The sequence below is a fragment of the Eurosta solidaginis genome, chromosome 4 (assembly GCF_040869045.1).
Source record: "Eurosta solidaginis isolate ZX-2024a chromosome 4, ASM4086904v1, whole genome shotgun sequence".
Lineage (NCBI taxonomy): Eukaryota > Metazoa > Arthropoda > Insecta > Diptera > Tephritidae > Eurosta > Eurosta solidaginis.
In genome coordinates this window covers 126584338-126597859 of record NC_090322.1, presented here as the reverse complement: position 1 = coordinate 126597859, position 13522 = coordinate 126584338, and the positions used below count along the sequence as shown (strand labels likewise).

General features: G+C 38.0%; 2 long non-coding RNA genes across 5 annotated transcripts; one reads left to right on the top strand and one right to left on the bottom strand.

The window, feature by feature from the left end:
* Positions 1-1204: 1204 nt before the first annotated feature.
* Positions 1205-9037, bottom strand: LOC137248178 (uncharacterized). 4 transcript variants are annotated; one of them, XR_010952115.1, is made up of 6 exons: positions 8902-9037; positions 8264-8402; positions 7408-8202; positions 7229-7348; positions 2932-3316; positions 1205-2872 (listed from the first exon to the last, which is right to left on the bottom strand). It is a non-coding gene; the product is annotated as an uncharacterized lncRNA (long non-coding RNA). The 4 variants fall into 4 exon arrangements; XR_010952116.1 differs by having other exon boundaries at positions 8264-8329; positions 8902-9017; XR_010952114.1 differs by having other exon boundaries at positions 8264-8471; positions 8902-9014.
* Positions 9038-9861: 824 nt separating this feature from the next.
* Positions 9862-10782, top strand: LOC137248177 (uncharacterized). The gene is made up of 3 exons (XR_010952112.1): positions 9862-10145; positions 10210-10354; positions 10418-10782. It is a non-coding gene; the product is annotated as an uncharacterized lncRNA (long non-coding RNA).
* Positions 10783-13522: the final 2740 nt, after the last annotated feature.

The following is a 13522-nucleotide window of genomic DNA, read 5'->3' as shown; positions in this document are numbered from 1 at the left end:
TACAGCAGGCACTTTCATCAGAAATCTCCAACATCAGCAAGCCATTTACAAGAATATCATAGTAAAGACGCTTTAGTTTTGATTTTTCACTTAATCTTGGCATTTTTTAATTTGTATAACAATCAAACAATTTTTGTTTGGCAATAATACATCTGATAAACAATCAAGTTTATCAAGAGTATTTCTAGGTGCGTTCATATAACAGCATTGTTTACTATATAGTTTGGCAGCTTAAATAGAGGTTATGTTGCGAACAGAGTGGAAGGCAGTGGACTAGGCAGTCGAATGTCATATAATGAAGGAATAGTGTTCGGAGTTTTTTCAAAGTTAAAAAAAAAAATGTTAAAAGCTTTAATATAAATAAAACTATTGTTTTAATAACAACAAAAACGCCTTATATATTCTATATACATAAATTTGTAAGGATTATCTCACTTTAAAAATTTAGTTAAATAATCTAAAGTTTGTTTTTGAAATTGAGTCCAGAACTGTGCGTGTGAATGTGCGAATTTTCACCGATCAGCTGTTAGTTGCGCTACTTGGTAAAATTTACAATGTATAACAGCGTGTGTAAATTGATATAATTTTACACCTTATAACATTGTGAATGATGACAAAGTGTGATCTCTTCTGCATAAACATCAAAATTCCAAAGTGATTGGATCATCTGATTCGTATTTGACTATCGCTGTCTCATTCTGTATCTCTTTCTATCACCCGCTGAAGATAGGCGCCGCCATATTGAACAGCCTGTCAAAACGCTGAAAAGTAGCCATATTGAACAGCCTGTCAGGCAGTTGACAGATAAGAGATCACACTTTGTCATCGTTCCCCTGCAAAAACGCTCCACGTCATTTTACTAGTCATTTTACGGTCATTGTGACTTTCTGCAGCGGTTATATTCATAGTCATTTTTGCATGGGCGGATTAGGTTTTGTGACCAAATTTTCCGTTTCGTTCCTATTAATGTGATCGTGCATTCCGCTCCCACCTATAGGATGTGAGCATAGTACTGTACTGCTCACACACGTCACAATGCTCGTCAAATGGCCGTCATTTTTCCGTCATTTCACTCTACATTTTCGAGTCATTTGACAATCAATTTTACTGCGGTTTTACCATTTATATAACCGCCATATAACGTGAATTTTACCTGCAGATCTACTTTACCTGGAGCAGCCATATGAATAAAATATGAACCAAAAAAATTGAATTTTCAATATTTATTATTTTCAATATTATTATATATGTACATGAAATTGGAACTTATATTAATCCAGTTCATATAAAACAGAAGAACTTTAATAATAAATAAACTCGCTTAATTGGCTTTTGTTTTCCAATTGAAATCTCTTCTAAGCGAGCAAAAAAATAATATTAAGCTTTAGGTAAAACTCCAATTATTTGAATAATCTACAACTTAAAGCTTAGTAGAAATTCAGATTAGATTTACTCTTTTTTTTCAGATCAAGAATATTCAAAGGTGTCGTGGAATCCGATTGCTGTCGTAATTGATGAACTTAAAAATGTACGACTAGTAATTGAGTCAGACTTATTATTGTTCTAAATCTAATCATTCAAGCAATAATTCTGCAACCCTTAGCAGGAGTATTGATTGGTTTCAAATCTAATTCCGACAGCAATCGTATCACGACATCCCTTATTAATGCACATGAAATTGTAACTTAAATTAATACAGTTCATATAAAGAAAAGTATTTTAATAATAAATAAACTCGCTTGATTGGTTTTCGTTTTCCAATTGAAATCTTTTCCAAGCGAACAGAAAATAATTTTAAGCTTTAGAAAAAACTCCAATAATTTGAATCAATTTAAATCTACAACTAAAAGCTAATTAGAAATTCAGATTAGATTTACTCTTTTTTTTTTCAGATCAAGAATATTCAAAGGTGTCGTGGAATCCGATTGCTGTCGTAATTGAATTTGAAAGTAATAAAGTAAAGTAAAATATGAATTTAAAAATGTAGAACTAGTAATTGAGTCAGACTTATTATTGTTCTAAATCTAATCATTCCAGCAATAATTCTGCAACCCTTAGCAGAAATATTGATTGGTTTCAAATCTAATTCCAACAGCAATCGTGTCACGACATCCCTTATTATATATGCACATGAAATTGTAACTTAAATTAATACAGTTCATATAAAGAAAAGTAAATATTTTAATAATAAATAAACTCGCTTAATTGGTTTTCGTTTTCCAATTGAAATATTTTCCAAGCGAACAGAAAATAATTTTAAGCTTTAGAAAAAACTCCAATTATTTGAATCAATTTTAATTAGAAATTCAGATTAGATTTACTCTTTTTTTCAGATCAAGAATATTCAAAGGTGTCGTGGAATCCGATTGCTGTCGTAATTGATGAACTTAAAAATGTACGACTAGTAATTGAGTCAGACTTATTATTGTTCTAAATCTAATCATTCAAGTAATAATTCTGCAACCCATAGCAGGAGTATTGATTGGTTTCAAATCTAATTCCGACAGCAATCGTATCACATCCCTTATTATATATGTACGTGATATTGCAACTTAAATTAATACAATTGATATAAAGAAAAGTAAATACTTTAATAATAACATAAACTTTCTTAATTGGTGTTTGTTTTCCAATTGAAATCTTTCCTGTGCAAGCACATCGCTAACCTGTGTTGGCAAAAGATATGATTATACTGTCTTCGATAGATAGTCGGACGAGCCGCTACTCGGCGAAGTAGAGATGACCGTTGTGTCGGTGGCAGCTGTTACAACAGCAGTTTCTAACTTTACACCATCCGTACAGTGTGATGAATGCTTCACTGCCTTTTCCAATTGCTTGGCGCCAGCAATTTTTGCTGTTTGTAAAGCTTTAGCTGTAATGCAAATATATAGATGGGTTCAAGTGGTTTTCGTATGTTATTCAACAACTCACCCTATACCATCATCACAGCCTCCTCATCGATTTTGAATATGTGTACTGTTTCAGTATTGAGACCCAGTTCGTTTGGTGCAATATTTTCGATTTGATGAATATGTATACTATCCGTTAGGCAGACAATTAGGTGCAATCGATTCATTCATATACTGTGGGTATTTGAGCCGTAGACGCAATGGGAGATATTTTGATTCTTTTTGAAGTGTAACATTTGTAAACAGTTGGGTTTCCCTGCTCTCACCATCACCACTAGAGAGCTATTGAAGAAACGTTCGACCAAGATAATATGTGAGATTTACACGCATAGATTTCTTCCACCTTTTCACAACTATTGATGGAGAAAATGCGAAAGCCATATTTACCATCCAATACCGAAATAGAACTGTAGAGGAAGAAACATTTTATAAAATTTAATAAAATCAAAAAATGATAGTTGTGCTAAAATGGGGTAACGTATTGTATATTAAAGTATAGCGAAGTCTCAGCGGCTTTGTCCTAGTGAAAATTGAGATTGAATAGGTTTTATTCTTTATTCTTAGAAACATGTACGAAGGTACCTGGTAAGATATTAAAAATTCTCAACGCTTTTTTTGCTATAACTTAAAAAAACTCATATTCAAACTTCTGCTTAACTTCTACATATCAATAGCTACCTTTACCACCAGGAGTCACTATTGCTTCTACGCCTATGTTATTGTTTCCTACATCGATGAGCTTTGTAATAAAATAAACAGCTATCTCCCCAATCTCTCCAGTTTTGTCGTCTCGAGAAACCTGATATTTTCACCAACCAAATCATCGGTGACCTTATTTAAAACATGACCGCGCCAAATGTCGACCATATGGCATTACCCTACCGACTGTCTTACACCCTAAAATTTTGGGTGTGACTTTCGATCAGGATCTACATCTTGGAGAGCATGCACTAGCAATTGTCACGAAAATCGTCGTTGGTGTGAGGGCTTAGCCGATCTCCATAACGCCCGACTATGAGGAGGAGCTGTTTAGGACTGGCATCTACGCCGTTTCGCCTCATAGGAGGGCGGCGGGATGTCGGTGACCAAGAACTGCCAACCCCCTAATCCAGGGTGTTATGCGGACCGTGCCTATTAGACGATTTGTAGCCAGGGGATAAATTCGGCTGTATTCGAACGGAGCCTTCCCTATACCGGACCACCTCGGGAAGTATTGATGGCCTTACCACAGTAAGGGGCGCTGCTGTGGCTGACGGTTCTTTCCCCTTATATAATACTGGACCGCTGAGCCCGCCTTGTCGGGCTGCGGGTCGTACGACCAAGGTGAACGATTCATTACCTAATTTTCATAAGGACGATGATAAGAAGAGGACTGAGCCGCAAGCCAAGGACGACAAATACGCATTAAGCGATGCGTCGGACTCGGGGAGCGAGAGTAGTGCTAATTCAATGAACTCCGTGTTGGAGAAGCACACAAATGAAAAAGGAGTAGAGGAGTGGAGAAGGGTACGGAGCAAAGAGCTCTCTCGAAGTACCGTGCAGTACTAAGAATTGTACAACGCTTGGGAGCAGTGGTGGACCCAACAGAAGAGGAGATCGAGCGCTTGGCATGGGCTCATGAGGCGGTAGAAGTAGGTCGAAGGCAGTTCAAAAGGTTTGCTGCGAGAAACCCTCGGTTCTGCAACCGGTATGAGGAGGAAGAAGCGTCGAATGGCAGAATGAAAAGGCAACGTTCGGCGGAAGGCGACAAGCCTGCTTTCAAGAGGCATAAAGGGCCCAGTCCCAGAGCCGCGACGCAGGGCAGTCCCATAGACAAGACAAGTAGGCCCAAAGCTGTAAGACAGATGGGTCCCAATAGCGAGGTAGCAACTACCTCGAAGGCTGCGAGTCAGAGGGAAGTTCCAACTATGGAAGTAGGAGATAAGCCAAAGGGAGATAACGCTAAGACTCCGACTTTCTCGGAGGTGCTAGAGGGAGCTAAGACTCCGGCTTTTTCGGAGGTGCCAAAGGGAAATAACACTAAGACGCCGGCTTTTCCCGAGAAGATGAGTGATGTGGCAAAGCAGTCACTGACTGTGGCGCTGGTTTATCGTAGCAGTCCTTTCCAACAGATGACTAGTGAAAGGTGGAGATCTGTAGAAAAGGAGCTTATTAGCTTAATGCTTAAGATGATGCGGGAATAACCAAGTAAGCTCCTTCCAACCTTTGATTCGGGGGATGGTATAATGGTATGAAGATGAGAGCGTGCGACAACATCGCGAGCTTGCGGTGGCTGGAGGAAGTGTTCCAAACCTCCAAAGGCAGGCCACGAACGCGCGTTTTGAGATGGTGGATAAAGCGCAAATCCCCAAGGTACCAAAAGTTAAGGTATGGATACCATGCGTGATGAAGTCGGAGGATACACTGCGTCTTCTGCAGAATCAGAATCCGAACATACCGACACAGGATTGGAAGGTAACTGCATCTCGGCCTACGGAGGAAGGTCAGTTCTACATCTTCCAAGTAAACAAGCAGGCGGATGATATATTTTACACGCAGCTTGGAAAAATGTCCTTTGGTACAGGCAAAATTTATATGCGACTTAGGAAAAGAACTCCCGAGGATAAAAATCCTAATACGCTGGAAGTGGGCGAAGTCGAAAAGGACCTCAAAAGCCTAAGGGAAAAAAGACAGGTGGAGGTAGCCCACCTCATCCCGAATGTGTTAGAAGGGGACCAACAGCCAGATGGTGCTGTGAGTCGCACAGAGGAACACCCGGCACAACAGGTACAAGAGGCTGAAGGGGGCTTCGAACACTCTAAACCAAAAGGGCTAGGGGAGGACGACGACGTCACGATGAAGGTGCTGGAGGGGGACAAGCAGCCCATTGGTGCTGCGAGTCCTACAGATAAACCTCCAACACAGTAAAGTGGCGTCGAGCGAACTCCTCCTCCTAACGCGCTGATCCAGGAGCCGTGGCTTCCATCGGGAGGAAAGGTGTCTGGACTTAGCGCGCGCGGATTTGGCGTTTACTATGCGCAAACGGAAGGACGGGTGCGAGCTGTAGTAATGGTAAGGAAACAGCTGCATTCATATATGCTGCCTAATTACACTACTGAGGATCTCGTAGTGGTGGTGAAATCGCCGGGCTCAGATGGTACATGTCCGGCCATGCTACTAGTTTCAAGTAGGGCGGTCGTGGGATGGCTTAAAATAATATTCGATAGGTGCATAAACTGAGTCATGTACCGCACTCTTGTGTAGCTTTCCTACCAAAGGCGGGGAAGATCGGTCACGTCTATCCCAAAGGTTATAGACCCAATAGCTTAACATCATTTCTGCTCAAAACCTTTGAGAGGCTGATAGATGTGTACAAAAAGTCCAACGTGGATGAAAAGCTGCTCTCCACAACACAACAGGCGTACACCAAAGGCAAGTCAGTAGACACCGCATTGCATAGGGTGGTAATAAGCATAGAAAAAGCCCTGGAATATAAGGAATATGCTTTAGAAGTCTTCTTAAGCATTGCCGGGGCTTTCTAAATGGGCGATTATTGATGGTCTTAATTACGTTAAAGTACATCCAGCCTTACCCAGATGGATCGACTGCATGTTAAACTGCAGTAAGATAACGTCGCAATTGGGGATTGTACGCAGCCACGAAATTAGTGGACAGGGGCACTCCGCAGGGAGGGGTGCTATCACCTCTGCTGTGGACGCTGGTCATTGACCAACTGCTTAGGGGATTCTACGAGGGACCAGAAAAACTTACGGTTTACGCAGATGACGTTGCATATGGTCTTGTTTACAAAGAGGTACAAGGTCCCTAATTGGACCAGGCCTAAATTAGGAGGGGCGACCCTACGGGAGAAACCTTGCACAAAATATCTAGGAATGATCCTAGACAGTAAGCTGTCATGGAAGCTCAAGAGGGTGAGGAGAGGGTGAGGAAGGCTTCAACGGCACTTTATGCATGTAAAAGAATGCAAAAGAACCGGCATATACGATCAGAAGGAACTCGATGACGATGCCTCAAAACTAACAACCAAAAAAAATAATTATCATTTCACTGACACAAATTTTATAGTTTTTTTTTTTTTGGGGATTTGGACACAATGTTTTTGTTGTTTTTGTAGCGATAATGTTGCTCCCCGAAGGCTTTGGGGAGTGTTATCGATGTGATGGTCCTTTAGCCGGATACAGATCCGGTACGCTCCGGTAACACAGCACCATTAAAGTGCCAGCCCGACCATCTCGGCAACGATTTATGTGGCCACATTAAACCTTCAGGCCATCCCTCCCTACCCTAAGATTTTTTTTTCAATTTGTATTTTGACTTACCGGCAACAACAGAATCATGTTTAATTGTACGCCGCACAAGCATTATAGCATCATGTAACGAAGCTCAGAGTTTCTTCCAAAAATTTTTCAACACTGCCACGTAAAATCAATGTCCTTGTTCTAGTATTAACGCAACCTTTAAATAATTATAAACTATACAAATTAAATTAATGCCAAACCTTGGAAAATGTTGAAACGTTCACCACCAACAAAATGCAAAAACCTTCCATCCTCCTCCCGTGACCATTCTGTCTTCTTTATGCTAGGATCAAGCCATTCGTACCAGCGTGCCTTATGCGGCAGTTACTCACGAACGTACGTACCAAAAACGTGTCAGCTGCCATGACCTATCTTATGAGTGTGCAATGTAAACGAAAACTCACCGACGTGCAACGCCCGTATGTACGTAGCCCGGAACGTAGAAATCAAAACAATTTTGATTTTTTCCGTAAGAACGTGTCAGCTGATCGCTCTCTCACTAGACAGAGTTGCCCAGTAAACTTTTGTGCGCTAATTTTTGACCGTTTGCAGTCTTATACAAAAACACCTAATTAAAGTTTGAAAAATTGTGAAAATAATTCGAAATAATTATGTAAAAGTGCAGATTAGAAATATGTAATCTATTTATATTTAATTAATATTTATTCCAGCCTTTTACAACATCAAAAATTAAATTGGAAAAAGTTGATGTTTCCAAAAACATGCATGCAAAATGGTCAATGGCAACAGTGCTTATCTGTAAAGAATACACACACAAATATGTTATGTACATGTACACAGACGCACACAATGATTCCTACGGGCTTGAGAGTTCGGTCAAACGTGCTTCGTACGACAAACGGCCGTACGTACGGCACACGTCGGTGGGTAATTGCCGCATTACATTGCTTGGCAGATTTGCGGTGCAGCAGTGATGCAATACGTGACCACTGGTTTTTGCCATATTTCATTACAGCTACTTTGAGGATTTCTTCCTGAAAGTTATCAATTTAGTTTATAAACGGCCAAGAGTAACCAGTCGCGTCAAATGCTTACCTCAGTGTTTCTCCACACACCACCTTTTATCATAATTCGCGGCATGGTGCTATATAATTGTGAATTCTTTCGATGAGCACAAAAATTAAATCAAAAATTTTTGTCGAAATAAACAGCAAAATTCATTGTATATTAAAGACTGGGAAATTTTTAGAATAGCACCCCCCGAGTTCGGGGTGAAACTTGGTATCAAATGAAAGAGGGAGTTCTTCCGATCACAAATATATATATTTTAAAGTGCGCAAGCTTATAATTTAAAAGTTATTTGTTGTTAAAATTTGCAAATTTAGCAAATTTCTATAGCACTTTAAATTACAATTTACACATCTTTCAAAACCTTAATCCACATACATATCTATATAAATTGGCAACGATAAACTTAAATTGCATTTTTGTATATTTCACATTTCATTTTTGCATTGTTTTCACTTATTATAAATGTTTTTATTAAATCAATCGCAGTTTTGTAGAACATGTACATATATATATATATATATATATATATATACATATATTTTATTGATGACATTACAAAGCTGTGCTGCCACATATATATATGTACGTATACACATATAAAATTTGTATAGAAATTTGCAAACTTTAACACCAAATAACTTTTAAATTATAAGTTTGCGCACTTTAAAATATATATATATGTGATCTGGAGAACTCCCTCTTAATTTTAATTCTTTCCGGAGATATTCCATTTAAAACTCTCAAAATTGAAAAAATTTTCGACCAACAAATGTTTTGCTGTCTCTGCTGAATTAGAAATGGCGGATTTTTTTGCACGCAAAAATGAAGTATTTTGCTATCCCTATCAAAATAATAGGTGCGAGAGAGCACGATACATTGTGGGAAAGCTAAATTTGTCAACATGCTATTTCATTTGGAGAACTTTTCATTCCAAATCGTCACCCCTGTCAAAAATTCGTGTATCTGTGTGCGTTTTTGGTCACACGATTTTTGCAGGGTCACAATGCCTTATAAGTTTATATGCTTTCATGAGGTTCCCTACTAACTTTTTTAACGATATTTGCCATCGCTTTATTTGCGAATCGATAACTATAACGATTTCGTTATTCAGTAACTATTTTGTATCGATATTCGTTAATCGACGATCAGCTGTGTTGTTAAATAAACGGCAAGTGAATTGGCTGCGTTAAAAATCACGAAATTTACATTTCTGACAATTTTAGTAAAAAAAGAAAATCGGAGCTTTAATTAAATACCTTCAAACACGAAAAGCTGCTTTATTTATAAATCAAATGGCATTTGAGTATTGGCATACGTTTTATCACAAGATGAAGAGTTACTGAGGCCATCGCCAGTGGACAGACGCCTTCTTAGAGAAGTAGATAACCCATTCCACCTAAATGCAACGGATTTTCGAAAGCTGTACCGACTAACCCCAGACTTGGCTCATGATATTATTTCTCAACTTGATGGTCAATTAGGGGTACAGGAATAACTGCGATATCATCAGAGAAACAGGTAAATCATGGAATTTCATATAATTTTCAATTGAACACTATTATAAAAATTTCAGATTCTAACTGCTTTACGCTTCTTCGCAACTGGTTGTTATCAACGGCCCGTTGGAGAACAATGGGGCATATCAATGAGCCAGTCGTCTGTAAGCCGCTGTATACATCGCGTAACAAATGCTATCAACCATTCTTTGTTTTTCGATAAAGTAAACTTTCCAATGACTCAAATAGAGCGGCAAGCTTCGAAACAAATTTTTTCTGCGTCACCTGCAACATTTGTGGGAGGTACTTTTGGGGCTATTGATTGCACTCATGTGTCGATCATGAGCCCCAGAAATCATGAAGAGGCATATGTAAATCACCATGGACACCATTGAATAAATGTACAAATGGTAAAAGCAATAATTCGAAGAAATGTATTGTACTTTTTTGATTATAATATATTTTTATATACAGATTTGTGACCCCAACCTAAAGATATTGAATGTCAATGCTAAATTCCCAGGATCAAGGCACGATGCATTTATCTGGAGCTCCTCTGCAGTACGGAGAGTGATGCAGAGAAATTTTGAAAATGGTAACCGCAACGTGTTTTTGATAGGTAAGTGTGTTTAATGCACTGAAATTTCCCAGAAAATAAAATCGCACACAAAACTACTTGCAGGTGACTCTGGATACCCTTAGAACCCTGGCTGATGACTCCTTTACCTAACCAACCAGAGGGGAGCCCAAAATTTCGGTACAATGAGGCATTGTGTAAAGCTCGAAACCCAGTCGAGAGACCTTTTGGTGTTCTCAAAGGAACATGGCGATGCCTATCACAGCAAAGGACTCTTTTGTATCATCCAGGATTTACTGGTAGAATAGTTAACGCATGCGCAGTGTTGCATAACATCCGATTAAGTGAACCCATACACGAGCCTGACACTGAATACTTAGATTAAAGCCCAAGTGATAGCAATGTTAATCCAGGCGCACACTCTTCAATAGCGAAACGTGTTCAAGACCGACTTATTGCTAATTACTATACTTAAGTACAGACTTAACAAACTTATAAATAAAAAAATCTACAGGAATGTAAAGCAAACATTTTGGCATTTTATTTTATATTTGGTCTACTTTGGTAGCGAAAACTTCCATCATACCGAACAGTCAAACTTAACAATATCATTTCAATAGAAACGAACTTCGTGTCCTTTAAAATTAAAATAAATACTTGTGAGGTTTTAACACAGCTCAATTTTATACATAATACATTTATTTGAATGTAAAAAATTCATTCATTCGTTTACATAGATCGATTTCTTTTGGAAATTATTTGAAAAAATAGCTACTTTGGTAGTAAAAACTTCGATTCGGTATCGTCAAACTTAACAATATCAATAACCCGCTAATCCCGGAGTTTCCATTAAAAAGTCCACCATTCGACTTAACTGCTCGGCTGTGGTACGGCTTTTCCTTTGATTGGTATTAATTGATGACGCCATTCTATTTTAATATGAGAAATTTGTTATGTCGAGAAATATGAAATTAATTCCGCATTTACTTACCTTTTGTTGATAACGCAAACTGTATCTCAAAACTTGCACAAGAATAACCTTTAAAAGCAGTTAGTATAGGGAATTTGTTTATTTTTGGCATTCCTTTTGTGCTTTTCGCATTTTTTAGATTTCGTTAAGCTGTGCTGCCACCTTTCTACTATTTTAAATGTCATTTATTGCGAGTCGTTAAAACTAAGTTAGTGAATAGTACAATCGATAAGGCAAGCGACAAAATCGTTAATTAAAATCTCTACAAATCGCATCGTTATAAGTTAGTGAATTCCACTACAGGTAATAATTATTTTGTTTTGTCCTCGAAATCATTGAACTTTTCACGAAATGAAACTAAACTCTCTTCTAACGATCCGTACAAAAAAGCACCCTTTTGCAAATCTGCTTTTTCACTTTGCAATGACTTACTCACTGAACGCATAGCAGTCAAAATAGAGTTGAAGGCTTCTACACCCTCTGTTCCAAAAATAACCGAAATTTTTAAAATAAAAACAACCAGTGTACATTTTGAGATAATTCCTTTTACTTCTTTGCACACTAATACAATTTGTCAAATGAGTCGGAAATGTTCTTTTTAGGAACCTTGTCTAGTTCGTTTGTCGTCGCCTTTTGAATGCGGTAAATTGAATTGTATTTATTTCAGTAAAAATATTTTCAGTTCTGGATATATTTTTCTTTCACTCTCTAGAATTTTATGTTTGTAAGAAAATTTTAGAAGTATTTTTCATTTTTCGGCAACTGCCTATTCTGCCTACTTGTTAATCTGGCCTTGGTTTTCATACAATTCCTTTCTTCATCCCCACTACAAATATACAAGTCCAATGGACTTGGGAGAAAGATAGCTGCAATTGTCAAAAATTTTGTTTACCAAGCAAACAAGGCGAATTCAGTACCTATAGGTGGTGTTATCCCAACAGCTGATTGCTTCTTCCTGATAATTTTCCATACAAAGACTTGTACAACAAAATGCAAGTTAATCGAAATCTATGAAAATTTTCTTTTCACATGACATTCATCTGCACTGCGAATTGATTGAATTCGCTTTGCCACCACCTTTTATAGATTCGCCTTGCAAGCAAACCTCTTTTGATTGAATAACGCTTTTGGAGTATGCAGATCCATTGTGAATTCATACAAGTGAAAAATGCATTGTGATAAGACATGGGTGATAAGACAAGGGTGATAACTTCTGCACACAAATCACACACAGGGGTAGGTGATTTGTGACTTCTGCATAGACATCAAAATTACAAATAGAGTGGATCACCTCATTTTTTATTGACTATCGCTGTCTCATTCTGTATCTTTCTATAACCCGCTGAAGATAGCCGGCCCTATGCGCCGCCATATTGAACACCCGTCAAAACGCTGCCAAAACGATTAAAAGTAGTCATATTCAACGTCTTGTCAGGCACCCTACAAGAATACTGACTATCATATGACTATCATCTGATTGTCAGCAATGTCAACCTAACGATCAGCGCCTCATACAAACTTTCTATTCCAAACTTAAGGGGACTTGCGCAAATGTGATGTAAACAACTGTATACGTGTTAGTTCTTGTATCCTTCTTATACACCAACATGGCCTACTGAATAAGTATATAGCCAGCAGTACGGCTCTCATTCCTTTGCTGGATCAATGCTGACACTCTAACTATCAAAAAGTGTCATAAATGATAGTTTACTGTAGATATAAGGTTTGACTGTTATCAAAGAGGGTAAATACAATAAGAGCCGTCACTCGTTATTTTTTTGGAATTTACTCGATGTATACTGAGAGGTAGTCGCTACTTTTTTTTTGGGCGAGATGTTTATAAATGTCTTCTTTACATTTTCGTGGGGTATTTGTGTTTATTTTTCGACTGTATTTAATTAATTTATTTAATTCTCTTTCCAAAAATCACAGTTGCACAAGGGGCCTACACGGCGTGGATAAAAGCGAGACAATTAAAAATGTCCCTCTCATAAAAAATTCGGCATCAATTTTCTCAATTTCCAGCGAGATACTCGCCACAAAATAACGAGTGACGTATAACAGCAAAGAGGGTAAATACAATAAGAGCCGTCACAAACAACCAGTGTCATAAAAACAACCAGTGTACATTTTGAGATAATTCCTTTTACTTCTTTGCACACTAATACAATTTGTCAAATGAGTCGGAAATGTTCTTTTTAGGAACCTTGTCTAGTTCGTTTGTCGTCGCCTTTTGAATG